General features: G+C 43.7%; 1 protein-coding gene across 2 annotated transcripts in view; it reads left to right on the top strand.

The window, feature by feature from the left end:
* The first annotated feature begins 557 nt into the window (after window positions 1-557).
* The window catches only part of NAALADL2 (N-acetylated alpha-linked acidic dipeptidase like 2), a 659014-nt gene continuing 639182 nt past the window's right edge, over window positions 558-20389 (top strand). The window contains exons 1-2 of one of the 2 annotated variants that reach the window (XM_081190167.1): window positions 558-700; window positions 18278-18358. The gene's annotated coding sequence lies outside the window, so the exon portion shown is untranslated. The other variant, XM_081190168.1, reaches the window with a different exon arrangement.

Raw genomic sequence — 20389 nt, 5'->3', positions numbered from 1 at the left:
GGACCAGTGGTGGGAATTGTAGTCTCAAAACATCTGGAGGGCCAAGGTTGAGGAAGCCTGCCTTAGAATGTCTCTATGATTTCCATGAATTTAAGGAATGAATATATCTTATTTCTGCAAGGAGTGTGTGTGCGAGAGAGTTATATCCTTAAATGTTTGTCCACTTTTCTGCAGCACGCATTTCCTGATCCAATAAAGCCCTGTGAAAGAAGTTAAATCATGAAATTTTCCTCTGGGCCTTAACTGAAAGAATGGGAAGCTTGGGAGGGTGGTTCCCCAGTGCCGGAAGAAGCTGCTCTCACTCATTTTGCTCTTAAAGGAAGATCTTCCTTTTATTTACTTTTCAAGAGAATCTGTCTGCATTAATTTCTTGAAAAGCAAACAATATTTCATTTTCAAAATCACTAACTGCACAAATGTCAGGTGCATGGAATGCAACCTCCCTGCATTACCATGCTTGCAAAAAAGCTCAGCTGGGGCGTGATTGCGTTTTCAGGAAGTGCAGGCACCTGGGAAGTCAGCAGAAGGCAGACACCACTGAGAAAGAAGGAAGGAAGGAAGGAAGGAAGGAAGGAAGGAAGGAAGGAAGGAAGGAAGGAAGGAAGGAAGAAAGAAAGAAAGAAAGAAAGAAAGAAAGAAAGAAAGAAAGAAAGAAAGAAAGAAAATCATTCACAAAGTTATTGGCCACCTCAGAAGTGAGGTAAGTGCAACCTGCGCCACCACGTTCCACATGAGAATTTCATCCAAATTTTCCTTTCCTAATTTTAAAATGCAATTTATTTTCTCATTAACTGACGGTTTGGTGGTAGGCAATGGTGGTGCAGAATTTTTTTAGACACAGCAATAAGTCTAGCTGCATGCTTAGACCAGGGCAGGAATGTACTTCCAGACAAACCTAGAGATGGTGCTCAGGACATAAGTGTGTCATATTGAAGGGGTACTGCCATACCATAATGGCGGCCTCTAGAGAAGAAGCTCATCTTGCACAACATGCAAGTTTTAATCTCATGTTCTCTCCTAGATGTGATGTGCAATTCTTTCAAAGCCTAGACATGAGGCATCTTCTATGATGCTTCACCCCACCCCACCCAACCCAACCCAGTCCCTTTAATTGCCGCCTTCTCCTGAGAGCTCCATGATGCAACACTCTTTTCTTGCCTCTTAGGGTAGCATTTGCAGACCTACATATTTGTAGGCTGCAAGGACTTTGGCTCGGGACACTATTACTTACTTATTTGCTTACAACCTTCATATACCAAAAACTAATTCTAAAATTGCCCTTGCCACCAGTCTCAAGATCCGTTAAAAAAGACCACAAAAAAACCGCACACACAAAACAAAAACGGGATGGGAGAGAGGAGGGCATATGTGGTCTCCAAATACCTGCAATACTTCATGGATGTGAAAGAACCTCTTATCTTTGTAGCCAATGAGTTATCAGTTACAAGCTTTGGGAGCAAACTCTTCCTCCCAAAAAGAAAAAGAAAGAAAGCTCTAACTGACGAGTGATACTGGTTGTAGCACATCTATTTTGCATATCAGCTCTGCAAATGCTGCAATTTGCATTGAGCACCTGAGGGAGGAAGTCTTATTTTTATCCTGCTGTTTCCCAAAGAGGTCAAGGAAACACAGTGGGAAGAGCTGCATTTGCAAACGGAAGATCTAGCTCTGTTGTCAAGGAGGCCAGACCCTGGTGGTCTGGGGGCTGTTCTGATTTGGGGAATAGGGAAGATGGAACACTTGTGATCTCATGCCTGAATGTTCCAAGTTGGGAATATTCTGTGATCAGTGGCAGAACATATTGAACAGCCTTCCCCAATCTGTTGCCCTCCAGATGTTTTGGACTTCCATTCCCATCTTGCATGGTTGACTGTCTGCAGATGATGGGATTTGTGGTCTCACAAATATCTGGTGGGCAATAGGTTGAAGTGGGCTTGTCTAGAACATGGTTGATATTTTGGAAAGCAGTTAATATGTGACACAAATCACTATCAAATTAATTTGAGAGTGCCAGCACTGAAAGTTTGTAGATATTGATCACTAGCAGTGCATTCATGAGAGCAGAGTATATCAGAAGGTCCAGACACTTTTTGGTGTCTCAAAGCAGCAGAGGTGAGAAAGTTCAGAATTAGAGAAGACTCTTGGTTGGAGTTGAAAATCCATTGATGTGATGTTTCCTCCCAGAAAACCCAAATCCCTAAAGTGTATTAAATGTAATCCCCCTTCCAAAAAAACCACACACAATTTTCTGAATGCCAAGGAGATGCCATTAAAGAGACAGCCTGTGCATAACGAGCAGGGCTTAAAACAAGAAGGAGAGCGGAAAGCCGATTGCCAAACATTAATGGGTCAGTAAGAACAGCACGTAGAAGTCTTGCTCCTTAAAACCAGCCAAGAAGTTATAGTCAATTGGCTCCAGATACTAAAATACTTGCTGAGTTAATTGTCTAGGACTAGGGCAGCAGGGAGGGCAACCCTTTGAAATTCCATTTTGAAACTCTGGGTTATGTGAAATTATGAAAGTGCCTCAAAGAGAGATGAGCTAGAGATTGGGTGAACCACTTGGAGCAATGGCTCTTTCCGAAAGACCTTACTTAAGTTGGAATTAAATCATTATTTGCAGAGGCAAAGTCTCCTGACTTGAAATCTGTCAATGCACAGATGTTCAGAGTGAAGATAATAATGTCATAGACATGCCCTCCTCTCTCCCTCCCCCAAAAGCTATTTCAAAGAAGTTGCAATTGCCTCATTAGTTGCAGACCAGAGCTCTTGAACATCATTGTACATGATGTTCTTGAACATATACAAATGACTTCCTGAAGATATACTAGATTTTGGGCAGGTTGTTGAAAATAAGTGAATTAGCAGGGCCAACTTGAATAGCCCAAATATGCTGTTTGCATTTATTTTCACAGCACTTTTAAGCACTGTTCAAACTACTAAAGTTAGTCATAGAATTATAGAGCTGGAAGGGACCTCAAGGGTCCTTGAGTCCAACCTCCTGCAATTCAAGAATCTCAGCTAAATAATCCCTCTCAAATGACCATCCAACCTCTGCTTTAAAACCTCCAGCGAAGGAGAGTCCACCACAGTCTGAGGGTGGCCATTCCACTGTCAGGTAGTTCCTACCACCAGAAATTTCTTCCTAATATTTAGTCAGAATCTCCTTCCTTGTCACTTGAATTCATTGGTTCAGGTCCTACCCTCTGGAGCTACACCGATTCTGTGAGTTTCACTGGGTTTTTTGTTTTCTCTTCCATGGAGTAATGGCCCATTGGGATAGGTCTGTTTTTCCACAGCACAGAAGAGGGCATACTGGGAGGAATAATGGCTTGCCAGGACTTGGCCTATTGCATTTCCATGCATGCTTTGTTAAATTTGGCTTTGTGCTCCTCCACCCCCCTCCAACCGCAGGATAACTTTCCCATAAAGATAGATCACAGCTGACAGTTTTCTGGCAGAATGATCGCTTATGTGGTATGATCAAATGGCCACCACTGGGCCCTTAAATTAAGTTGTGCCCCATCCCAGAAAACAATAAAGATGTTTGTTTGTTTAGGGCAAGTTGCTGACTTGTAAAGAATAATTCTGAAAATTCTGGTTTTCAGCCTTGTTTATCCATTTGTCACATTGATCCACTTCAGTCTAATATGAAAAGACAGCTATGGTGAGCCCTGCTGTTGAAAAACATGGTGCAGTGCTTGTGAGTAATCAGGAATGCCAAACACCCACCGTCCCACACAAAGAACAAGAAGTCAATAATGGAAAGAGCAATGCTTCTCTCGAATTGCTTTGCACCCAAGGGTGAAACAACAGGCTCCAATCAATAAGAGACCGGTTGCAACATCTCTTGAATGCTCTCTTCCTCTGAACGCAAACCATTGCTCAGCGCTATCCGCTTATGCCCGCTGAGGGGATTGAAGAAGTCTGACTTGCGCTTTAATGAGAGAGGTCCTCCTGACTTCCCCTCTGTCTTGCAAGCATTCAAAGTGCAGATCCATCTGTGCACACAACCTCTCTCCAGCTGTGCTTTGCAAGGAGGGTGGCGCCAGATTTGATGTCGCCTTCCATCCAACTGGCATAGGTTAGCACTGCTATGGGGCTGTTAACCAGGCTCCTCATCTTTTGCATTGGACCCCTCTTTGAATTGCAATTTGCGCTTACAGAATATAAGTAGATCTGAGAATGCCACAGATGCCATCCCAAGTTAGTACACGCGAATTGCTTGTTTTTATTATATATAAAATATCCATAGTAGCCATGCTCATACTTCATTTTAGGATAATAAAAATGAACTTGGCGCAGGGCATTTCCTGGGGATTAATGGCTGGCTGAGGTTAATAGGCCTTGGCTATGCTCTGGGCCATCAACTCCTCCCAGCTGGTCATTAATCCGCAGGAAATACCCAGCACCAAGATGATTATATACCTTTATGTGGGTTCTTCTTTCTGAGCAGAATTCAGGAGCCCTTGGCGCCTGCTGCTTTTAGCCACAGTTAGAGCTTACAGCACTTACAGGCTTCAAATGTTTGCTGGCATTTCCGCTTAGTGGCAGCCCAAGAGTGCTGTGCTTCAGAGCTTTTTCAAAGAGCACCTACAGAACGAGTAGAGAATGAGCACTCAGCCTGCCGGGCTGCTAGGTGACCTGCTGATTGAGGCAGCTTTACCAGCATGGACAACGTCTGGGTAGGATAGCCTGTGGACCGGATTTCTGCTTCCTCTTCACGGCATGCAGACGAAAGCCACACAAGCAAGCTCAAAAAAGCACAGTGAGATACGTTTTCATTTGCAAGGAGAGAGTGAGCAGTCCTGGTTTTTAGATCTTTGGGAGACTTCTGAATGTTATGATGATCTGACGGGAGCAAGGAGGAAAGGAAAAAGCGGAAGAACAAAGTGTATCTAAGATATACAAAGTCCAACTGATGGATTTAATTTTTTTTTATTCATCACATTTATATCCCACCTTTACTCCAAGGTGGCATACAGGGTTTTCTTCCTATTTTACCCTCGCAAGAACCCTGTGAAGTAGGGTAGGCTGAGAGACTGTGACTGGCTCAAGGTTACCCAGTGAGGACTCACCCACACATCCATTGGTCTGGCAATTTCTTCTGTTTGCCCCATGATTTCTAGACACGGGTCCGGGAGGTGAGTTATTTGACCCACTTCCTTCCCATAGCTGTCAGCTTTTCCCTTTTCTTGTGAGGAATCCTATTCGGAATAAGGGAATTTCCCTTTAAAAAAGGGAAACGTTGCCAGCTATGCTCCTTCCCTGGAAAAGCCCACTGTTTACTGCTGAATCGGAACAAAACATCAATCTGCAGAAACCCCAATTGATATTTGTTCTGATTCAGCCTTAAACTGTGGGTTTTCCTGGGGAAAAGTAGAGGGACAAAGGAAAAACGTTGAACTCTGGTCTCTCAGGCACCAGTCCAACACTCTAACCACTACACAATGTTGACTCTCACGCCATACTGATATCAACCCCATTAATTTCACTGAGTCCTATTCTAACTAAAGTTGGATGCAACTCTGTGTCCAAAGCAAAAAGAGCAATTTCTGAGGGCGGGGGACATTCTCCCTGCATCAATACAATATTCAGGACTTATGTCAAGCCACCTCCACACCTTACATTTCAAGCACTGTTATACCACTTTAATATAATAATAAATAATAAATAAATATTCAAATGTCTTAATCATCTGCTCAAGAATTTTCCAGGGCAACTTACAGAAATGTCAAACATACAGAGTTTCAAACTGCACAATAAAACAATTAATCCATAGGTATTAAAAACACACCCCAGAAAATTATAATCAATACGGGCAATTAACCAAAAATAAATCAAGAACTAATGTTCAGTAGAAACAACCCATTGCATGCCATGGAATGTCTGAGAGCAGAGCAGAGTTTTAACTTGACACTGAACATATAGTAAAATTGGTGCCAGGTGAGTCTTGCTGGAGAAAGCAAACCATAGATGAGGGGCCATAACCAAAATGGCCCTCCTCCTTATCCTTGAATCTTGAAACAAATGTTTATGTGCACTGGTGAGACTGGTAATTCTGGACCCCGGTTTCCCATTACCAGAACATGCCGCAGTTAGCCTCAGCCTTGCACACTTCCCTTCCCTCCCTGCAAGGAGACGATCAATTTCCAGGCATCTTTTGCAACAAGCAAAAGTTTCCTATGTTGATGGAACACAGAAAAGTGGTCCATTCAAGCCACAGTTGCCTGTTTTGGGGTGGGAAACTTCAACTCTGTAGACAAATGATGGAGATGGGGTGGATGAGCCAGAGGGGAGTCCATTGACTTCACCCCTTCCATCACATTGCAGCTACAGTTCTGCACATGTTGCAGAGACAACTTGAGAAGCAGGGATCTTGCCATCCTCAGAGCTGCTCCCTGCACAGTCGGGGCTGTGGTACAATGGTTGATGCAGGACAAGTGAGATCATCCCCACTCTCTCCACCCAAGCAATTTCCATAGCATGCTTTTAAATGCCTGAACAGAGCTTATGGATTTGTTACAAATTGTGGCCGGAAGCTTCAGATTTCCTCCACTTACATGCAAAGGGAGAGAGGAGGACGCAAGCCTGAGGCTCGCCATGACACAGTCATACAATACTAAATCATGGTTTTGTGTTCTGTCTGAATTTAAACCCCACACACATCTTTAAAACCAACAAATCTGAATAAAGCCTGAATTCTTGTCTAGAAGCACAGAAATGGAATAATGCTTTTTTTTTAATCCAATTTTTTACACCAGGGTTTAGCAACTCTTTTCTATTAATGCTTTTACTGCTGCACACTTTCAGTCAGTAGCATGGTGTGTGTGTTGTTTGCTTTGGACTGGCAACCTGAAAAGGAAAAAGTTGCTTTTATTTTTACCTCTCTGATGATCAAGCATTACTCTATTAAGAGATAATATTTGTAAACGAGGGGGTGAATGCACAGCTTCAGAAATGGTAGGCTTTTTCCTCAGCTACAGACGCTTCTGGTGATGTGATAAAATGATCCAATGTCATCTCTAGGCTAAGCAAGCAGGACAGAAGAAGGGCAATGCCTTACTTCTATAAATGCTTGTGTTCACCAATATCATGGTGCTCACTATGAAATCAAGGCCTTACAAAAACACCTGCCCAAACAAGGTTGCTTTAACTTGGGCTCCATCATGCCACTTTTAACAGTCATAGATTCCCCTCAAGAATCCTACGGAGCATAGTTTGTTATGAGTGTTGAAAGTTGTTAGAAAACCCATATTCCCCTCACAGACCTACTATTCCCAGAGTTCCCTGGGAGAAGGAATTGATGGCAGCCCATTTTGAGAAACAGATGCTGAACTCGATGGACCTTTTAGCAGGACTCTTCTTAAATTGTTTTGTGTAAAAATTGCAGACACAGAAGAATGGAAGCCTTTTTCAGACTATTTAAAGAAACATTATAGTATGATGAATTCGTGAGCAGGATACGAACTATGAGCAACAGCAGGAATTAGAGATTACTGTATCATTGTCATGATATAAAAGATATAAGATAGGGTGCAGCAAAGGGGAGAAATAAAAAACACAATTGAAAATGGGATGGCAGGTTGAACCCCCAAAGAGAAAACTCTATTATGGATTGGAATGTATATATGATTATTATTTTTTTGAAAATTTAATAAAATATAATGGGGAGGGGGGGGATCCATCCATCACTACACGAGAGCCAGTGTGGTGTAGTGGTTAAGAGCGGTAGTCTCGTAATCTGGGGAACCAGGTTCGCGTCTCCGCTCCTCCACATGCAGCTGCTGGGTGACCTTGGGCCAGTCACACTTCTTTGAAGTCTCTCAGCCCCACTCACCTCACAGAGTGTTTGTTGTGGGGGAGGAAGGGAAAGGAGAATGTTAGCCGCTTTGAGACTCCTTAAAGGGAGTGAAAGGTGGGATATCAAATCCAAACTCTAACAAATCCAAACTCTCTAATGGCAGGATTTTTTTTAAAGCATAGTTTTTGTTTTGTTTTAAAGCATAGAAAATTCAAAAATGTTTAATCTTGCCTTAGATCACCTGTCTTGACTAGCGTTGAGGAAGAAACCCATAAGTGAATTAGCTGGTTCAAGGAAGGAAGATGGGTGAGTGACTTGCCATCTCTAAAAGGAGAATTATAAACAGAACCTGAGGCTAGAAAGGTCTTGTTTTCCTCAAGTTATCTATAATTTAGGATCCTCCTCCAATTCCCACCAGGTCCCTTGGAACATATTTATTTAGCTACGCCAAGCTTGGCTGGTAGGTAATAAACACTGCAGTTCAAGTTTGTGAACTGTGGATGTCAGAGGCTCAGATCTCCGAATAAAGAACACTTCCTCTTGTAATTAAACTTCAGATGGGTCAGTTTACCTTCCTGGCCTTGTAAGCAGCACAACTTGACTTCTGTCACACTCCACATCTTTCTAAAGAATGACCTTTTGTTCTTCCTGGCGTTTAATGAACTGTTAAAATAAGACCTGGCATAAAGGGGGCAGTTGTATAACATTGTGCATCTGGGCAGCACTTAATAACAGCCTCAACGAGAAAAATAAATAAATACAGAACCCATCACCTGCCTTGTTTTCACACAGGTTCACAACATATAAGAAACAATAACTTTTCACATCCGTTTAGGCAGTTTAGGCATCTATGGCTCACATGGTTGTAGTCACGCTGGAGTGTACCTCTTTTCTGTAAAAAATATTCCGTTATGAAATGACTAACCCACATCACAAAATGACAGACTCATATTTACTTGTTTGCCATATTAAAGAAATGATCACTAAATATTTTGGTTGTCAAATATGATTCATAATGAATATGTGCGGGAAAGGGGTGCCAAATTTCTAATATCGAGAAACATTCACACAGTCGCTCCAAATTTTGACAAAGTTCAATTCAAGGCTCAGCCATCTTGGACCTGGGAAAATGGGCAAGTATATTGAGCCACACTACTGGCCGCTCACAATAGGCCTCAGGGGTGAGGAACATCAGGCCTGGGTCCCAAATGCATCTCTAGATCATTCTTGGGACTCTCTCCAGGCTGCACACCCTCTAAAACCACTACCCCACCCCTCGGTGGTCCTCTTCTGCACCACCCTTGAGGTTCTTTTGCCTGGTTTGGATGCATTCTTGAACTCTCACAATACATCTTGCTAGTCAGGAAGGAAGGCAGATAGGCTTATGCGTTGCTGTAGAAACTAACCTACTGTACAAAGGTAAATTTTACGGTTGTTGATCCACCCAATTTTTGTCTCTGGCTCCGCCTATCGCTGACATGCTGCCCACAAGGAAACGCAGCTGTGCCATAGCCCTGAGCATCTCACTTTACCCTGTAGCATAACGCAAGCAGGGAAGCCGGTTTTAGCATTCTGGCACAGCTTCCCACCCCCCTCTCCTCTCCGTCAAATCCAATCCAAATGTTTTCCCTTTGCTTATACTCTTGAGCTCTTTATATCTGTCATTCATGGCTGTGCCGGTTTCTCTGTTTAGCAGCAGCATGCTGTGGGCCTTCCTTGGGTCAATAAGAAAGCCTCTGATCTTTGAAGTGCCACTGAGCGTAAGATCTGAATGCGGGAACCAGCACAGCAGAAGCTGGCAGGTCTGGGGAGACCCTGTTATAGGTGTGTGTGTGTGTGAGAGAGAGAGAGACACACACACACACAGAGAAGGCATGTATGGTTTTTTCCCACCTCCATGTGCATAAGGGTTCCTTGGATCCAGGAACAATCTATAAACTCAGAGGCATAGCCACAGTCTGGTACTGCTGGCAGTGATTTGAAACATTAACTCAAGCACAGAAAGCAACATCTCATTGCCTTGCTATAGTTTATTGGTATAGGTAAAGGTAAAGGCTGGGGACGCAGGTGGCGCTGTGGGTAAAACCTCAGCGCCTAGGACTTGCCGATCGTATGGTCGGCGGTTCAAATCCCCGCAGCGGGGTGAGCTCCCGTTGTTCGGTCCCAGCTCCTGCCCACCTAGCACTTCGAAAGCACCCTTAAGTGCAAGTAGATAAATAGGGACCGCTTACTGGCGGGAAGGTAAACGGCGTTTCCGTGTGCTGCGCTGGTGCTGGCTTGCCAGAGCAGCTTCGTCACGCTGGCCACGTGACCCGGAAGTGTCTCTGGACAGCGCTGGCCCCCGGCCTCTTAAGTGAGATGGGCGCACAACCCTAGAGTCGGACACGACTGGCCCGTACGGGCAGGGGTATCTTTACCTTTTTAAAGGTAAAGGACTCCTGGACTGTTAAGTACAGTCAAAGGCAACTATGGGTTTGCGGCGTTCATCTCACTTTCAGGCCGAGGGGGCCTGCTTTTGTCTACAGACAGCTTTCCAGGTCATGTGGCCAACATGACTAAACTGCTTCTGGTGCAACAGGACACTGTGACGGAAGCCAGAGCACAAGGAAATGTCATTTACTTTCCTGCCACAGTGGTAACTATTTATCTACTTGCACTGGTGTGCTTTCAAACTGCTGGGTTGGCAGGATCTGGGGCAGAGCAATGGGAGCTCACCCCGTCGTGCGGGGTCATGTGGCCAACATGACTAAACTGCTTCTGGTGCAACAGGACACTGTGACGGAAGCCAGAGCACAAGGAAATGTCATTTACTTTCCTGCCACAGTGGTAACTATTTATCTACTTGCACTGGTGTGCTTTCAAACTGCTGGGTTGGCAGGATCTGGGGCAGAGCAATGGGAGCTCACCCCGTCGTGCGGATTCAAACTTCCAACCTTCTGGTTGACAAGCGCAAGAGGCTCTGTGGTTTAGACCACTCCAGAAGGTGCGGGGAGATTAGGAGAAGCTGTGCTGTGTGATGGCCCCACAAGACTAGAGGGGGCTGGAGGCCATAGAGCTGATCAGTCCCCACAATGCAGGGAATCAGTACTTCCACGTGAGGAGGATGCTTTTTCAACCTGAGGGGTGCATTTCCCCATGGAGAACCTTCCAAAGGCCACACAAAGGTGGCACAGCTAAAGACAAAGATGTGCAGAGAGATGCTGTATTCCAGCCTCACAAAAGTCAGAGGAACATGTATATGTTTGTGTGTTTAAGGCTATATTCCAGCCACTCAAAAGCACTGACCTCCCAGTCAAAACGTGGCAGCAGGTGCACTTACTTGTAAGTAAATAAGCCTGGAAAAGAGGAGATTGAGAGGAGATACGATAGCTGCCACATGGGAGATGGAGCAAGCTTGTTTTCTCCTGCCCTGGAGGGTAGGACTCAAACCAATGGCTTCAATTTATGAGAAAGGAGATTCTGACTAAACATATGGAGAAAATTTCTGGCAGTAAGAGCTGCTGGATTGTGGAACTGTCTCCCTTGGGAGGTTTTGGACTCTCCTTCCTTGGAGGTTTTTAAGCAGAGGTTGGATGGCCATCTGTCCTGGTTGCTTTTGCTGAGATTCCTACGTTGCAGGGGGTTGCACTAGAAGGATGACCCTTGATTCTATGATTCTATATTTATCAAAGCAGATTAGTGGTACAGACTCAACAGCAGGTCAATACAGCCCAGGAGCAATTACAAGGTGGAGAGTTGACGTGGATGAGCCCAGCCTAGGAGCAAGGCCAAAGTTCACAAGGCCAACATTGGTAACAAGGAATTCAAGACTGTCCAGGAGCAGTAGAGCTGTCCCAACCAGTTTCCCTGCCCACCCGCCAAGCTTTTAATCAGATGTGGGGAGCGTTCACCTACTCACAAGAATCTCTATTCCTATGTGTAAATTGACTTTAATTAATATAACTCCCTTCCTGAATTCCACCGTAACTATTTTCCTCCACCCATTCATCCTCAGAGCAAGGCCACTGACCCATCCATTTTATGAGTACACAAGAATGCATCACAACTAGCTCTGAAACAAAGCTAGAACTTCAAAAATACAGGTTCTTTTATTTCAAAAAAAGTGATTTGGTTTCAAAAAAGAGGATTCCAAGTGAAGCTTCCTGGTTCTTGCTAATGTTGTTTGCTTTGCTCTGCTTCATTTCCCCCACCCACTCCTTTTTGTTTTAATGTTTAAGCTGCCAGTTCCCAAAGAGCCTCATTAAGGGGTTGGAGCCTTGGAAGAACAAATTAATTCAGAAAGGTGATATTCTAGTTTTGGTGCCTGTCTTTGAGTGTGCGATGGCATGGCAGCAATAACAGGAGAGCGGGAGAGGGAGGGAAAGAGGAGACAGGGGAAAGACCCTTCATACAAACCCCGAGAGATGCACAAAGAGAGGGCAGAGGCATGCATTCCTCAGCAAGAAGCCAGAGCCTAATTAGCAGCCATGAAATGAGCAAAGATGAAGTGAATAATCTGCCAGGGAAGTACAGTATAAGTCCATTCTGTAAACATAGGCTGGTGATTCTCAACGTAGGTGGCAACCTACATTAGGGCAGCGAAGCGGGGACTTCTTCCTGGAAATTCCCATTCATTTGTGGATTGGAACAATAAGTAGAAGGAACATTAACTCATCCCCATACAAGTGCAGTACATGACACTGTGTGTTCCATCCTTTGCTTGATTCCCAATGTATGGAGTCATAGTGGAAAGTCTGATTTCCCTTAGGGTTTCCTAAGTATACAACTTGGATCAAAGTGTACACTTACACCAAACAAAATGATCTACTAAAACTGCAGGAAGCTGTATCAAAAGCTGCATATCTATATCTATATCTATAATCTCTATCTCTATCATCTCTCTCTCTCTCTCTCTCTCTCTCTCTCTCTCTCTCTCTCTCTCTATCTATCTATCTATCTATCATCTATCTCTTTTAAAAAGTAGAGACATCACCTTGCCAACAAAGGTCCGTATAGTAAAAGCTATGGTTTTCCCAGTAGTGATGTATGGAAGTGAGAGCTGGACCATAAAGAAGGCTGATCGCCGAAGAATTGATGCTTTTGAATTATGGTGCTGGAGGAGACTCTTGAGAGTCCCATGGACTGCAAGAAGATCAAACCTCTCCATTCTTAAGGAAATCAGCCCCGAGTGCTCACTGGAAGGACAGATCGTGAAGCTGAGGCTCCAATACTTTGGCCACCTCATGAGAAGAGAAGACTCCCTGGAAAAGACCCTGATGTTGGGAAAGATTGAGGGCCCAAGGAAAAGGGGACGACAGAGGACGAGATGGTTGAACAGTGTTCTTCAAGCTACGAACATGAGTTTGACCAAACTGCGGGAGGCAGTGGAAGACAGGAGTGCCTGGCGTGCTCTGGTCCATGGGGTCACAAAGAGTCGGACACGACTCAACGACTAAACAACAACAACAATCTATGTATTTATCTATCTATAGTGAAATCAGTCGCATGTTTATTAAGCAAATGTTACATTTTGCAAATTTGCTATCAGAGCAATGCTGGTTCTTTTGATACTGAACTGATATTAAAAGCAGGCAGCCAACCTTGTTCAGTCCCGCAATAGTGCTATTTTATGCCAACAACGCCAGTTACTCCTCACATTCCGACGCAGTGCAAATGTGAGAAAATACACAACAGCACAGTGCTTTTGCATCATTTACAGCACAATCCTATACATATATAATACTATTCTCAGCTTAAGTGTGTAAAACCAAAAGCTGCAGCCCCAATCTTATCTTCTTAGAAGTCTCATTGAACAATCCCAGGTCAGTGGGGTTGGGATCACAGCCTAAGACTACCAAACCTATGATGCAGTGCATAGCTAAACAGAAACATGCACACAATACTTAAATTCAAGAATTGGGGAAAAAACAGTGAAAATAATCCCCCCCCCCCAAAAAAAATAGGCAATAGAAAGGGAGCCAGGCAAATAAAATTGAAAATGGATTTTTCTTTCTAATGCTGGCAGACAAATCTTTGGCCTTATTGGGGTGGTGGGTGGGTGACAAAGTACGATGGCATTGTCTCTGCATACCTGAACACCTGCGAAACCCACACAAATACACCAAAGTTCCAAGATTTTTATCTTTCCAGCAGCAGGTGAAATCCTCATTCTTTGCCCACGCTTTTCAGCTTTTCTTAGTTTGTGTTCTCATCCTCCCGCCTCTTGCATTTTTAGAAGTACGTGTGGTTTTAATGTTTAACGCAGGTATAAATAGTAGGAAGGAAAGGAAAGGAAAGGCAGGCAGGCACATTTTGTGGCCCAATCTGTGTGCATAACTAGCAATCTCCATGTAATTTGAAGAAAATAAGCTTAAATCATAGACGAGTTTGAGTAAGTTATTGATATTGCCAGAGAAAGAGAAGTGGGGAAGAGGCTGTGATTCGCCGACACTTTCCCACTCGGTGGGCTCTTTTTTTTTGTAAGATGTTTTCTATGTGTCTGAATCCCACTGCTGGGTATCACACGTGCTGTGTGATTTGTATGCGTGGTTCCTCATCCAGCTAGGGATGCACACACAGAAGTCTACTTACATGTGCATATGGCCCAAAGGTGCATCCAGGGAGAGATGCTTTTGGTTTTCATTCATTTTGGAAAGCACAGAGTCCAATAGATGAATCTCTTGCTGGTGGTGGTTGATTTTTGTATGTGTGTGTCTGTGCAAGTCCCACAATATGAAGAGATCTTGCTTTGTAAACCTTAAGGAGCAGGAGCAGAGTTGGGGGTGGGAATCGAGAGTGGACAGAGAAAAATGGTCACAAGCAAGATACGTATTAATGAAAAATATTTGTCCTCCTGCAAGCAGGAGCATTGGGATGCAAATGAGACAGCTGCGTTCTTTAATTGCAGCTGGATTAATAAAATGTAATTTTTACAACCCATTTGCAACAGACCGCTGGGGAATACATTTTATTACCACTCTGGGTGTCTTCTAGTTAATAAATTCGTGTCTTCTGAGCATAAGCGTTTGGCTTCAAATCCCAGATACAAGTTTATTAAAATTGTAATAGTTCTTGGAGACTATAAAATGAAATGAAGTGCACAAAATGTACATTTCCAGCACATGGCTCTCAAGCCATTTTTTACATGACTAATTTCCATGTTTCTGGCCTTGGCGGTGTGGTGTGGTTGAAGTTAAATAATAAATATTTAACCAGCCACAGATATTGGTCTATGTGCTTTTCAAATGTGGGCTGTTTTAGCCCCCTTTGCAATCTTATTTAAGGTTTACATTTCATAGAATCAGAGAATTGTAGAGTTGGAAGAAATTTGAGGGTCATCTAGTCCAAAACCCTGCAATGAAGGAAGCTTGATCTTCACTCAATAGAACAACGTTGGCAAAGTGTTTCTTAAGTTTTATTGACAGAAGTCTGATAGAGCATCATGTTGAACACATGGAAATGTTCACCGCCTTCTGCTCTGGTAGGTTTCTGCAGTACATAGGCTTTCTTCCACACATGCATATCTGTCATAAAGATGAGCATTTCCTTAATAATGGATATGTTCTTGTTCGATATTTGCAGAGCTTTAGACTCTAAAGTACATCTTGGTGTACAAACATAATTAGTGCCTTCCTACTGACAGAGGAAGGAGATAGCTATACTTTGCTAATTTCTTCAAGATGAGCCAGTCAATAGTTTCTTCATATTGATTGACACACATCTCCTCTAACCTTTACTCAGGAGCTCACTTCAATTAATTATAGCATCTTGGTGGTATTTTGTCTTTTGCAATATTCTTGCCAATGATTCTTTTGCATTCAACCCTTGATCCTGATGTTTACTGGTATTCATTTCCTGGTATTTGAACAGAAATGGTTCATAGTCCAGTTCCCGACATTGCCTGTTGGTCTGGGGAAAACTCCTGCCTAAAACTCTGAAACCCTGCCAATCAGTGTGGGCAGTACTAAGCTAGGTGGGCGGATCAATGGTCTGACTTTGTAGAAGATATCTTCTTGTAGTGGTCTTTTGTGTTCCAACCAGATGGATATTGGACAGTGTCGTTAAGTGCAGGAGAATTTAATACCCCACTATGGGGTACCACTATGTGTTGAGGTGAGGAGAAGGTGCATGGACTTTCCTCCTGTGACTGTGTCTTGCTAAATGCAAGGTGGTTCTTTTGTTTATGAGATTCAGAGGCACTGCAAACACAAGTGAGTGAGACGATTAAAGATTTTATTCTAAACAGCAAGCATTACATATATTACCAAGCAAGCCCTTCAATCTGCCACTTGGAAGCCCTCAAGAAGTCGTGAAGCGACTCCCCCAGGTAGCCTTAGTTTGCACAGCCCTGCGATTGATCAGTCCGTGTGCGAGCTTCTCAAAAACTATGCCCAACACCATCCGATTTATAGATAGCTAACCTGTGTGGTGTGCCTGGCTGCCTACATGCTACTAGCTACATACAGATTAGCCACCTCTCCCAATGCTTCACTTTCTTCAAACAATGTCCAACATCAAAAGAAGGTACCCAACAATATCACTTCCTTCCAGCAGATTAGAGGCATTAAAGGCTGCTCTTCAGCCATCAAAGAGCTTAACAAGAGATAGAGTTGGGGAAGCAAACAGAGGCAGGAAAGCCAGGAAACCATGTTAGATCACCATCTCCTCGAAATACAAATATCATCCGGCTAAATTGCCCATACAGTCTAGAAGGCACTGCTTGACACAACCAGGATGACACAGTGAAGGACTTCACGCACCATGCTTGGAGAGGACATACCAATCTGTCAAAGTAGCTTATCATGTCCATTGGCTTGTAAAGGTAAAGGACCCCTGACAGTTAAGTCCAGTCACGAACGACTCTGGGGTTGCGGCGCTCGTCTCACTTTACAGGCCGAGGGAGTCGGCGTTTGCTTTCGCAAACAGTTTTTTCTGGGTCATGTGGCGAGCATGACTAAGCTGTTTCTGGCAAAACCAGAGCAGCGAACGGAAACGGCATTTACCTTCCCGTTGGAATGGTACCTATTTATCTACTTGCACCTTTTGGGTGTGCTTTCGAACTACTAGGTTGGCAGGAGCTGGGACTGAACAGTGGGAGCTCACCCCGTCACGGGGATTCGAACCACCAACCTTCCGATTGGTAAGCCCAAGCAGCACAGTGGTTTAAACCACAGCGTCACCCACATCCCCCATTGGCTTGTGGGGATCAGCAAATCTGTCAAATTCCAGTTTCTCTCCTTTTCCTCCCTTTGGTCCTTCACAATTTCATATCAGTTCGCAATTTTCAGAATTGTAGTGCAAATTTCTCCCAATGCAGTTTTGTCTAATGCGGTAGACACGTTTTTGCAAAGCATTTTCCCCCCTAACATGATGCATTTTGCATATTATTTTCACTAATGCATGAATTTGTATTCATTACTATTTCATTATTGAATTTATACCCCAACCCTCCTCCCCAAGGAGGAAGTATTTGCACAGCTTCCATTAGTATGTTCATTTTTGCACACATTACAAAATGTGTACAATTGGAGAACTACATGACAAAATTCAGAGAGGTGCAAAGGGCGGCCATGCTTCATTTCACATCCTGTTTCAGAATGTGTGAATTAAACACATTTACATTTAAATATGAACTAAATTGTGTTTGTGCTGCATCCCTTTTGGGTGTAGTTAGCCATCTTCCACGCATTGCCACTTGCATTGTGCCTTTGTCACTATCAACAATGCCATCTAGCAATAGCCAGTGGCGGAGGAAGCCACTGGGGCGCCTGGGGCTGGGCACCCAGGGACAGGGCGAGCCACCCTTAGGGGCGGGGCTAGGGCAGGGCGTGCTGCCAATAGGGGTGGGGCGCATTGTGGGGCCTCTGGAGTCTGCCTGTCTCCTCCCACTCAGTCGCCTTACAGCTGGGGGGGGGAGGCAGTGGGTGGACAGTTTCAGCAGCGCAGAGTCTGTGCGTGCCCAAGCCACCATGTCTTTCCTAGAAGAGATGCATGGCTCGGGCATGCTGCAGGCCCCGCGGTGAGTGTTGCCCAGTATTTTGGCACCCCCTCAGTGGTGACACCCAGGGCAGACCGCACCCACCGCACTCCCTTCCTCCCCCCCCCAGCAAAAGCATGTCCCTGCTGCTGGAAGGTTGATCCTTCCCAGGTGCACTACAGATGCAAAAACAGTTAACACATTTATATAAAACACATATTATATTATATTATATTATATTATATTATATTATATTATATTATATTATATTATATTATATTATATTATATTATATTATAACACATTATATGACACATATATAAAAGCAGTTTTAAAAAACTACTACATGCTTTTAAAAAATAAGCGATTGTATGTATAAAATAATTGCAAATAAATCCATGTAAGGACCTCCACTTAGGGATAAAAAAAATCTCTTTTGAAGGCTTATTGAAAGAGCAAAGGTCAAATTCCTCAAGAAGTCAGCACAACACTCACTTCCCCTCTCATCTCGTTCACAGACAATGCCGCTTATCCTTGAGATACTTGGAAGACATGGATTGGCCTGAACTAGTGCTTTGCAGAAGAGGCCTCTAAGTAAGGTAATGGTGGAGCTAAGGCTTATTTTATAAGTGGTATGTTGGGGCTATGTACTCCTACTTGAATCCTGTGCTATCCGACTTGGAAGCCCCAGATCCTATTACGTGAGCCATGAACATGTGCCATGCTTGATGCGGAACACTCTCGCGTAATGAGGTTCACCTGGCACCCCATTAACCTCTTTAGGTAAGAACTCATCTCTTCCCCCAGGCATTCATGTTTATTTGCTGTGCTGGTATTTGTTGCAACTTATGTGCACTTAACTCGTTTGCATTCAGCTTTATGCACTTGGGGAGGGGGGAGTAAAGGCGGATGGGAAGAGGGCTGGCATTCAGGAATAAAGACATTGGCTATGCTACCCGCCACTGAACTGAATGTGTTTTGACTATATACAATTTTGGCTTCACACACTATCCCCAGATGTAGCCTTCGTGTAAGCTGAGAGTCGCCTGCTATTTGACTGAGTTTGTTTTATATGTTATTGTATGGCTTTTATTGTACTGTGCTGTTCTTTTTTCTGATTTTATGTCATGCTTTATACTTTTAAAATTTTGTCAGTCACTTGGAGAGCTGTTGCTTGTATTATTATTATTATTATTATTATTATTATTATTATTATTATTATTGACAATGAATTCTTAGAGACATTTATTACTTCTCATATTGTGGGGTGGAAACTTATAAGGCAGGAAGCTAAGCTCTGGTGATATTTGGTGATCCTTGGTTCAAAAGTTCTGAATCTATTCTCTTCAGTACACCCCACACAGATGTTTATGGTGCCTCTTTAGTGAGGGAAATGCACTCCCTGTATGCTCAGAGGCATTGTGTTCTACAACTAGCTTGTGGAGAGACCCCACCACCACCAAAATGACCCCAAGAAACCCCTGATATAAGAATGAGCCCAGGCTGATGGGAAGCTGCTTTTGAACAAGACATTAGTTTATATACTGGTCTCAGATTGGAAGATTTTTTTTTGCAATTGGTACCAAGTGCATGTTAAACCATGTGGCATAACCATGTGATTTCAAGATACTGCGGATTGTGGAGAGACTTTGGGCCAATTGTGGTTGTCTTAGACACATGGGAAACCACAAGTCTCTCTGTCCTTCTTGATAATGCAAGACATTCCTTCTCTGTGTGCAGCATGCTGCAAACTTTCAGACTGGTGGATGTAACTTGGCTTTTGGTCCATCTCAGCCTGTCATTGGACTTGTTCTTAGATGGCTACCTTCCCAAGAGAACAGATGGTCCTTCTTGCTTGCATTGTTCTGAAGCACTTTGTACTGCATGTCAGTGGATGACAAATGTCAGTGGTGACAGTAATGGTATCCATGTATCCTGAACGCAGATTTTCCTTAGAGTCTAATGCAGTTTGCAAACTGCTCCTCCTACATCCTGCTATAGCAGAGTTTGTGCATTGCCCTAACCCATGGGTAGGCAATCTAAGGCCCAGGGGCCAGATCCGGCCCAATCGCCTTCTAAATCCGGCCCGTGGACGGTCTGGGAATCAGCATGTTTTTATATAAGTAGAATGTGTCCTTTTATTTAAAATGCATCTCTGGGTTATTTGTGGGGCCTGCCTGGTGTTTTTACATGAGTAGAATGTGTACTTTTATTTAAAATGCATCTCTGGGTTATTTGTGGGGCAAAGGAATTCATTCATCCCCCCCCTCTCAAAATACAGTCTGGCCTCCCCCAAGGTCTGAGGAACAGTGGACCGGCCCACTGCTGAAAAAGTTTGCTGACCCCTGGGCTAACCCATGTTGTGGAACTCCCAGTGTATGGAAGTTCACCAGATTCCCCCTTCCCTGCCTTTTAGGATGCTCATTTTTGGAGGATAGGCTAGTTTCTGAAATCAGAGATCTGAACACACTTTCTTCCCAGTTTTCAGTTGCATGTTTCAGTTGGATGGTTTCAAGGTCTTTGGGCAGCATGTTTGAATGGAATAGTTTGAACAGGTTTGATGGATTGATTGCATTTAATTTTTTTAGTCAATGTGGTTGAAATCCAGTGAGAAGGTAGGTACTTTTCTT

This window comes from Podarcis bocagei (genome assembly GCF_964188305.1).
Source record: "Podarcis bocagei genome assembly, chromosome: 4".
NCBI classification, from domain to species: domain Eukaryota; kingdom Metazoa; phylum Chordata; class Lepidosauria; order Squamata; family Lacertidae; genus Podarcis; species Podarcis bocagei.
This window is presented reverse-complemented; position numbering and strand designations above follow the sequence as displayed.